At 41.7% G+C, this 10,654-nt stretch overlaps 1 pseudogene; it reads right to left on the bottom strand.

Annotated features, from left to right (window-relative positions):
- Positions 1-2,131: 2,131 nt before the first annotated feature.
- LOC120247141 lies at positions 2,132-2,648 on the bottom strand (annotated as a pseudogene).
- Positions 2,649-10,654: the final 8,006 nt, after the last annotated feature.

Below are 10,654 nucleotides of genomic sequence, written 5' to 3'. Positions count from 1 at the left end.
TTCTAAGAAAAAATAATTTTCAAGAGAATGTTCTTTTGATGGCTTTCATCACTGGACTCAATGAACTGACCTTAAAATTAAAACAAAAGCAAACACATAACCATGACATTCCCTAACATGAGATTCAAACTTTTTCAAAAAAAATTTTTTTAATGTTTTATTTCTTTTTGACAGAGAGAGACAGCGTGAGCAGGGGAGGGTCAGAGAGAGAGGGAGACACAGAATCCGAAGCAGGCTCCAGCTCTGAACTAGCTGTCAGCACAGAGCCCGACGCGGGGCTCAAACCCACGAACCGTGAGATCATGACATGAGCTGAAGGTGGACGCTCAACCGACTGAGCCACCCAGGTGCCCCGAGATTCAAACTTTTGAAGAGAAATGGACTGTGTTTCTTTTCACGCTACTGTTTGTTGAGAATTTCCTCCAAACGCTTCCCAAACTTAGGGCACTTTTACAACTCAGTTCTATTCTGTAATCCTAGAGAGCATAGGCATGCTTAGAAGTGACACGACCAGCATAGCTAACTACTCCTAGAGTCAGTTTATGGAAGATGTCTTTAAGAAGCATTCAGATTGTAATGCAAATCAATAAAAAGAGGCTTCCATCCAATAAATGTTAAGAAAATGTGTTTTTAGACCAGGATTCTTAGGAACCTGTAACCCAACAGAATTACATATGCTATGTCTTGCAATCCCTAATACAATTTTCTTGTTGGTGCAGTGGTTTTAAGGATTTGAAGAGCAGGCGTATTTTACACAAAACATGTACAGGACCCACATACAGGACCTTACACACATTTATTCAACAAATCTGAACTGAGTGCTTGCTACTTTATGCTTGCTGCTAAAGACATAAATGACCGGGTATTGATATACCATTTTACAGTTTTCAAAATGACTCCACAGTGTCTAATTTAATCCTACACACAATGTCATTAAAGTAGGTTTAAGTCTCATTTTGTGGAGAGGAAAACTGGCTCAAAAGGATTAAATGAATTGTACAAAAGCAGAACTATTAATTGGCAAGATCTCAAACTGGAACCCAGATCTATGGGTATCAAAACATTGGTTGAATTAGAATATAAATTCCCTGAGGGCACGGACATGATCGGGTCTGTTCATTACTATAGTCTCAGAGCCTAAAATGTACCAGTCATATTGTGGGTTCTCAATAAATGTGTGTGTGTGTGTGTGTCTGTGTGTGTGCGTCTGTGTGTGTGTGTGTCTATGTGTGCGTATTATGGAGAGAGGGCTGGGGAGAGAATAGAAGCCAACCATCTAATTCATTAGCCTATTTTTATATTTTAACTAATTGTATGCTAAGCTGATCTTTTCTGTGTTAGTGCTATTCAAAGTATGGTTCAAAGGCTGGTACTGGTCCACAAACTTTTTTATTGCCAGGTGCCTTAGTCCATTTTGGGCTGTTGCAACAAAATGCCACAGACGGGATGACTTATAAGCAACAGAAATTTATTTCTCAAGTTCTGGAGAACTGCAAGTCTGAGATCAAAGTGTCAGCAAGGTCACATTCTGGTTAGAGCCTGCTTTCTGGTTTATAGTGGTACCTTCTTGTGTCCTCACCTAGTGGAAAGGGCTAGGGATCTCTCTGGAACCTTTTTTTAAAAGGCACCAGTCCCATTCATGAAACTCCAGTCTGATGACCCAAGCGCCTCCTTCAAGTCCCCACCTCCTAACATCATCATCTTTGGGTGTTAGGATTTCAACATATGAATTTGGGGGGATACAAGCATTCGGATCTTAGCACCAGTTGGCCTTAAGTGCAGAAAATGAGAGTGAGCATTTAGAATCCTTTGTGGCAACTTGACATTGCAGTGACATACAAGCAAGCAATCAGTAGACTTGTCCAGTTGAGCAGGACAGAAACCAGCACAAGTGTTGCCCAACTGACTTGTGTGGTGAGTCACGTGGTATGGGCTGGGTACTAGTTATATAGCATCCAATTGTTTTTTAACCTTTTGACCCTCTTCACCCATTTCTCCTACCCTCCCACCCCCACCTCTGGCAATCACCAATTTCTTCTCAGTATCTATGAGCTTAGAGTTTATTTTGGTTTGGTTTTTATTTTTATTTTATTTTATTTTATTTTATTTTATTTTATTTTATTTATTTTTTTTTTAGTTCATGTCTTTTATTGACCCATATATAATTACTTGTCTTCGGGTTTGTTGAAGCAGTAGGTCAGACAACATTTGCCACAATAATGTCTTTCAAAGTGGCTAGCCATAAAAACTCCAGCACCACATTCATCTGAAGGGCACTCCCGACGAAGGCGACTGATTTTGCCATTCTCATCCACCTTATAGTATTTCAGGACTGCCAGTTTAACCTTCTTTCTCTTATGCTTATTCTTCTTGGGAGTGGTGTAAGACTTCTTCTTCCTTTTTTTAGCACCACCACGAAGTCTCAACACTAGATGAAGAGTGGACTCCTTTTGAATGTTGTAGTCAGACAAAGTACGCCCATCTTCTAGTTGCTTGCCAGCAAAAATCAATCTCTGCTGATCAGGAGGAATTCCTTCCTTATCCTGAATCTTGGCCTTCACATTTTCTATTGTATCTTAGGGTTCTTCCTTAAGAGTGATGGTCTTCTCCTTAAGAGTTTTCACGAAAATCTGCATCTTGGCGGCGGTTCCACCGCAGATGGTGGATCGGAAAGGAAAGCTACGCGCCGTGGTTTTGATTTTTAGATGCCAAATATAAGAGACATTTTATGGTATTTGCGTTTCTCTGTCTGGCTTATTTCACATGTATATATGTGTGCTTATATCTATATCTATTTCTTCATCCATTCATCCATCCATGAACACATAAGTTGATTCCATATCTTGGCCATTGTAAATGGTGCGGCAATGAACATGGGGGTGCAGGTATCCTTTTGAGTTAAGTTTTCATTGTGTTTGGATAAATACCCAGAGCCAGAATTACTGGATCATACGGTAGTTCCATTTTTCATTTTTGAGGCACTTCTATACAGTTTCCCATAGTGGTCGCACCATTTACATTCTCACCATCAGTGCACAGAATTCCTTTTTCTCCACATCCTCGCCAACACCTCTTGTTTGTTGTTGTTATACTAGCTATTCTGACAGGTGTGAGGTGTTATCTCATTGTGGTTCTGATCTGCATTTCCCTGATGATGACTGATGTTAACACATCTTTCCTTTACCTGTTGGCCATCTGCATGTCTTCTTTGGATCTTCTGTCCATTTTTTAATTGGATTGTTTGGTACATTTGCTTATTTGTTTGTTTGTTTTCCTATTGAATTATTTGAGTTCTTTATATGGTTTTGATAATAACCCCTTTCAGACATAGGATTTGCAAATCTTTCCTTCCAGTAAGTAGGTGGCCTTCTTATTGTTGATGGTTTCCTTTTCTGTGCAGAGTTTGTTTTTTAGTTTGATGTAGTCCCACTTGTTTTTGTTTTGTTTTGTTTTTGCTGCTCTTATTTTTGGTGTCAGATTTTTTAAAAATATTGCAACTCTTATGTTTTCTCCTAATTTGGGGGGGTGCATTGTAAATAAGATTGTTTCCTTAATTTCACTTTCCTGTAGTTTATTATTAGTGTAAAGATTTTTGTGCAAGTGTATCAATTTTGTATCCTGCAGTATTACCCAGTTCATTTCCTCTAATACTTTTTCAGTGGAGTCATTAGGGTTTTTTAAACATAAGATCGTGTCATCTGCAAATAGTGACAGTTTTACCTCTTCCTTTCTAGTTTGCATGCCTTTTATTTCTTTTTCTTGCCTAATTATTCTGTCTAGGACTTCCAAACTGTGTTAAGTAAAAGTGGTAGGAGTGAACATCCTTGTCTTATTCCTAATTTTAGAGGAAAAGCTTTCAGATTTTCACCATTGAGTATGATATTAGCTGTGGGGTTGTCCTATGTGGCCTTTATGCTGAGATCTGTTCTCTCTGTTCCCTCTTTGTTTTTATCATAAGTGGATGTTGAATACTGTCAAGGCTTTTTCTGCATCTATTGAGGTGATCATATGATTTTTATTCTTTATTTTGTTAACCAAGTGTATTACATTAACTGATGTGCAGATGTTGAACCCATCTTGCATCCCTGGAATATATCCCACTTGATTGTGGTGTATGATCCTTTTAATATATTGTTGAATTCAGTTTGCTAATATTTTGTAGAAGATTTTTACTATATTCATCAGGGATATTGGCCTGTAATTTTCTTTCCCTGTGGCGTCTTTTTCTGGTCTTGGTACCTGGCTAATGCCAGCCTTCTAAAATGAGTTTGGAAGTTTTTCTCCTTCTTCTATTTTTGGAAGAGTTTAAGAAGGATTGGTAGTCTTCGAATGTTTGATAGAATTCACCAGGGAAGCCATCTGGTACTGGACTTTTGTCCATTGGGAGGTTTTGATTACTGATTCAACCTTCTTACTAGTAATTGGTCTGTTCAGATGTTCTGTTTCTCCATAAGTTAGTCTTAGTAGGCTGTGTGTTTCTAGGGACTTAATCATCTAATTTAATCCTAACCAGTTTGGCCATTTGCCACCCACCTTTTTCTCCTCCTGGATATTCTATACTTTTTTGAAAAGAGAACACTTCATGCCTTTGGAACAGAAGGGTTAACAACAGATTTGAAATAACAAAACAAAACACACAAAACTGCCTTTTCACCCCAGAAGCGATATTTCCTGATCTTACGCTGTGGAGGCATCATTGCTCAGGAATTAAACATGTGGTTTTTGGAGTGAGACTTCATGGGTTCAAATGCAGGTTCTGCCACTTACCAACTACGCAACCTTGGGCAATTTGCTTAACCTCTTGCAGCCTCGGTGTTCTTCTCTGTGATATAATAAAAGTACAGAATTCCACAGGATTTGGTAAAACATATCTGGTCACACGTGTACAGTGCTTTTCACAGAGCCTGTCACATAATGACAAAATGTTGCTTTATGTTATAATAAACACTATCTATCATTTCATCCTGGGTTCATAAAAACCCACGCTGTTGGAATGACTTAAAAAATCTTGACTATAAGGTGATTCTGTAACTATCCAGGCTTGTAAATAGATGGTCGCTTTTCAATTATTCACGTTATTAAACGATAATAAACATCAGCTAATTCCAAGGTCCTTTCTATTTGCTTTTTAATACTTTGGGAGACATTTGTCTTTTTTACATTTTTTTTGTTTATTTATTTGTTTTGAGAGAGACAGAGACAGCACAAGTGGAGGAGGGGCAGCGAGAGAGGGAGACAGAGAATCTCAAGCAGGCAAACTCACGAAACCACGAGATCATGACCTGAGCCAAAACCAAGAGTCAGACACTTAACCAATGAAGCCACCCAGGCATCCCGGGACATTTGTCTTCTAAGTGACCATTAGATACAGTTTCTATTTCTGCTGCACAGGTTGCTTGGGTGGTAAAAGAAGGCAGTTGGGTGTGTGTCCTGCAATGCATGAACATCATAGTGGAGAGTGCACACACAGATAAGCAAGAGTCGTTTGGTTGGTGATGTGTGTCTTGCCTACTTATATGTTTTATGCCACAGACTTTATCTGTAGGGTCCCTTTCTGCTAAGTGGTAGCCAGCTCATTCTCTTCCATTTCTGTCTGGGAACACTGTCATCTGGACAGAAGGAGCTACTCAGCCATGCGGCACTGTATGAAGGAAGAATCAAGGATTTCTGCAGCAAGAAAGCTGGATATGAATAAGCGCCAGGGAGGACACTGCTGGCCACTGAAGGGAAAGCCCAGTGTAGGCAGGAGGCCAGAATGCGCCAACAGTAAGCCAAGCATTTTCTTATCAGGAGAGAAAAGCTTGCACTTAACTGCACTATCAAGGAGAAGACGGTCCCCAGCCTTCAATAAACGGAGGGAAAAGGAGTCCGGGAGGGCTTGCCCTAGCTTTGTGGATATGAGTTAACATTATTTATTCTGTAATAAAATTCGAGCATATGTAAGCCACTGAATTAAGCAGCCTGAATATATGTAGATGTAGGAATTTATAGAAGGCAGAATAGTGTGGTGAGGTTTGCTAGATTTAACGAGTATAAAGACAAGATGTCCAGTTAAATTTGAATTCTGGATAAACAACAAACATGTTTTTAGTATAAATATGTTCTGTGCAATATTTGGGGTTTGTTTATCTGAAATTCAGGACATTCTGTATTTTATCTGGCAGCTCTAAGTGTGATGAAACATGTAGGCTCTAGAACCATACTGTGCGAATTCAAAATCTGGTCCTGCCATTCATCAGCTATGTGACCTTGGTCATGTTACTTAAACTCTCTGAGCCTCAGTTTCTTTAGGTATAAAACGACAAAAGCATTCACCTCATTGAGTTGCTGCGAAGACTAAATAATATATAAAAATTCATAATGCAAGCTGACGCATTATAAATGCACAAAAATACTCGCTACTTTTGTAGGAAACATAAATGGCTATTTACTACCTCCAAATGTTTTCTTAAGTTAACATTATGATTCCAAGTACCTTTTTCAAGAAATCTATGTGGAGCTGTTTTTTTCTCCTATTTTCACATTAGTTTCAATTTTATTTACAACCAATGAAATTAATGTAACTTTTAGGACCGCTGTCTCTAGCATAAAGAAGCACACAACCAGCCTCTTATCTTCAGGCTTCCTATTTTTCCCCGGATGCCTAACGCATTGGCCCAATGAGAAAAGTACTTTCGTAAAGTACTACGTGAGTATTTACCAGAGGAAATCTAGGAGCCGATGCCAGCTCTAGAAGGAGGCTTTGTCAGAATGGTATTTGCTGGACTGGGATTTCTGTGCTCTGTAGGTGACTTAAGAGCAGCCATTGTGTGGAGTTCTAGGTCGTGCATATAGGATTCTATTAGCGCAAAGCTGAGAATCAGACTAACAGAAGCATTACTAGAACAGTAGACCCAGGATCCAACACTCTGGTTCTGCCACTCAACGCGAGTTGCCTGGTACTTTTGAACATTTGCTTCCTCATTTATAAAATGAAACATCAATAGTACCTTAAAAGGCAAGCATTAAGTTAAATGAGATAATGTAATGGACAGTACAGTACTGGGAAGAACAGAAGTGCTCCATATGTATTCTTAATATGAATCTGTTTATTCATTAGAAGGAAGACTGAATACCGGAGCCGACTTACAGAAAGACTGAAGCCTGGGGTTTTTGCTACTTTATATGGCTGAGCTAAAAGAGTAACTCCTTGCTCTGTCAATGTCTGCTTCTGGATGAGAACCAATAACTTCTAAACAATGATACAACCTAAGGGGAATTCAAGCAAGGACTGCATCTTTCCCATGGCCAGTAACTCTGTGTATGTGTGTGTGTGTGTGTGTGTGTGTGTGTGTGTGTGTGTGTGTTGGAAGGAGGCAGGGGTGAGACCAGAAAAGGACAGAGAAGGAGTTGGAAATTTCGTTTTCGTTTAGTAACCAAGTTGAGCCAGATACTGATGTTTGTGTGTTAAAAATATTAGTTTGAGGCCAGAAAGTAGAAAACACACTTCCAGTCAATTTACAATATTAATTTTGAGTTGCAGGAGCAAATCCTAAATTCAAACCAGATTCAGAAATTATGACCTCAGCTTTTCCAGAGTGTGTACTGATTAGGCTTGTTACAGATTAACCAGAGGTAGAATGTATTAGGGGGGAAAACCTAGGAGAGAAAATTAGAATTTGTGAGAACATCCAAACTCAGGGAGTGAAATTTCCTGTTTTCGCGTTTGCTGCTGACTGAAGGAGTATGGGCTTTTCTAAGGAGGAGAGAAAGTGTGAGCATTAAGGTTTTGCCACGGGAATTACCAAGGGAGTTGTTTGTGGGCTGGAAAGTCATAAGGAGTCCATAGTTTTGCAGGGCAATACAGTGATGATGGCAAAGTAGGGCAACAACGCTGGTAGTTGTAGAATGATCTAGATGACTACTTTGAACGTCAGTTCATAAACACTTACATATTATTAACTATGTTATTAAGCTTTCAAGGGATACAATGACACATGCAGACAGTGAGACCTGAGAGGAAGAAGATAAAAGGAAGCCTGTGGAACTAGAGTGTTAAGAAATCTCTGTAGCTAACAATCTACTAGCAAAGAACAGGATGCCCAACAAAATTTGTTAAGTGTCAGGTATCCTGGGGACATGGCTGAAGGTCTTGCCTGGGCTTTGAACTTGGCAAAGGGTAGAGGGGAAGCATTTCTCAAGGCTTTCCCTTGCCTCCTGTGGAACTGAGGTGCTCGGTGTAAAGGAAGAAAAACCAGAGCATGCGCATCTCTGGACAGGGGTCTGAAATGAACCATCGTCTTCCTGGGGTGGGGGTGGAGTCGTAGGGTCTTACCGCCCCTCTCTTCATCCCCTGAGCTGTCATTGCCAAAATGAACCGATTATCACAATCTCAGCCCATGCAGCTCTCTCGAGAATGCTCATTTGCTGATTTTAATGAGTTCCAGAACCCATTTGTGATCTTACAATCAGCCCAGGCTCACCGCTGAAAGAAAGTGCTATGAGTCTTGTTGGAGAAGTCGGCGCTGCAGAGTGCAGACGCATTGATATGAAAATGAATTCAAACGACTTCTTGGGGGCATTGTAAGGCTGCCAAGTCCCCCCATACCACTCAGCACAACAATGTTAGGTGTTGGATGTCCTGATGAGCCGGCTGGTGTACAGCACCTGTCTTGCAAACTACCCTCATCTCCTTTTGTTCTCTCTTCAAATTTCACAGCTTCCTCGGCTCTACCTAAAAAGGAAAACTCACATCTACGAGCTGTTACAATAAAACTATTGGCAGTATGTAAAGTGAGAACAAGAGCCTTGCCTTAATTTATTGCACTATGTAGATTTATTACACATCAGGGTAATAATAACAACACCGGGACTCGCTGCCTGATAATCTCCTGCGCTCCAGTAGGAGTGCAGGGGAGGGAGCCCTCGGGCCCTGGAGACTCCCTGTATGGTGCTCAGCGATCTGGGCACGCTCCTGGCCCAGAGCCACCAGATGATGAGGTACTACTGGCCCGCGCCGCGTCAAGATGTGTTGCAGAGCTGGTGAGGAGACGGAGTGTTTAGACGGAAAACACCAGAGGCCATTTGCCAACCCTGTAAGTAGAGTGTTCCCCCAGTCGCTCACTGCCAGGGGAGTAGGCATCCCCAGCTGCCATCTTATCAGAGGCTCCTCTACCTGAAATCTGAGGAGAATGCAGGTTGAGAACATCTACAGGGCTTTTCACCGGCCTTTAGAGGGCGCCGCACTTAGAATCTGGGTCCTTCCGAGTTGAATGTGTTCAGTGTCTGAGGAACAAGTGGACAAAATGCAGGGTGAAAGGCAATCACGCCTCGGGCCATGGTTCTCTCCTTCAGAGTGTTGGCTTCGCTTCTGGGCTGCTTCTCTGCCTTTTCGTGACATCTGAGTCCTGGGGCGCCCAATCCGTCTTGGCTGCTTCCAGGGAAACTGCTCCCAGGCACTCGGGCACTCAGCCTACCCACGGTGACAGTGACATCCTCACAGAGGACAGCGTTCATCAGAGGTGCCCTCCTGCTGCTCCGCTGGCTCTGGAAGCCTCTCATTAGGGTTTCTAATTTTTAAGATAATGGGAACTTAATGGGGATTATTTTGATTTTCTCTCGGCAGCCAGTGCTTTAGCCCTGCTGCCCCCAGCTGCACTGCCTGAACAAATTGCATTCAGAGCGAGCAAAAGCTTTGGCCCAGGAGATGGTTGACACGACTCCACAAACACACAGTCCAATCCGACTGCCTGATTTTCTTTGCTCTTATACCAAGACGTTTGCCTGTAACAGTATTTGGGTTTCTGGCCATCTTGGTGACCACTTTGGACCCGCCTTTGTCTCCCCACTGAATTCTAGAGGGCAACATCTTTAAAAATTGTCAGTGAACTAATCAGTTAATTAATTCTCAGCATTGGCTCCTATTCCTCCTCTTCTCCTCCTTCCGCGTTCTGTAAAAATCGAGAATTTGACTGGCCCATCATCTGTTACCCGGCCGTACTCTGAGACAGAGATTTGCCCTCCAAGGACAGTTCCATGACTGAAAGGATCAGAAAATCATGTCTGATTAACCCTCAGAATAATCAGTGACCTCAATAATGACGTTTTGAGACCATCAGGTCCTGGGGATCCAAAGACATTGTCCCTGTCCTCTCCCAAAGCTTTGGTTTTCTTCTCAATAAAGAAACTTAAGTTTGTCTGTTTTTGCATTGGTAAGTGGTGGCCATTTGGGCAAATTGACCCTTGGGAATTTTGCCCTGCCAAAATGATGGCAAAAATACAAAGGTGTGCAAACCACCATCCTTAGTAGGCCAACTGTGCCCAACGCTTCACCGGATAGGCTCATTCTGGGTGTCCCCTTCCTCTGTTAGCTGTTAGCTATGAGGACCACTCAGCAAATCCGAGTCTTGGAAGTCACTTCAGTCCCATGGTTGCTCATTTCTGGCAGGTCAGAAACCATGTGAGCCTTCCGTCTGAGGTTTAATGGAGTATTATCGCTACTAACTTGAACTTCTGTCAGACGGTCTTCATCTCACAGCTAACCCCAAGGCAACCTAACAGCATGCAAACCAGAGTCAGAGAGGTCGATGAGTCACAGAATGAGAGAAACATGGCCCTCCGTCTGTTCAGAGAGACGAAGGGCCTGGATGTTTCAAAGCACTTGCTGACCACTTTT

The sequence above is a fragment of the Hyaena hyaena genome, unplaced genomic scaffold, assembly GCF_003009895.1.
Source record: "Hyaena hyaena isolate Hyena2069 unplaced genomic scaffold, ASM300989v1 scaffold_505, whole genome shotgun sequence".
Taxonomy (NCBI): domain Eukaryota; kingdom Metazoa; phylum Chordata; class Mammalia; order Carnivora; family Hyaenidae; genus Hyaena; species Hyaena hyaena.
Note: the sequence above shows the minus strand (reverse complement) of the source record. Positions and strands in the feature narration are given on the sequence as shown.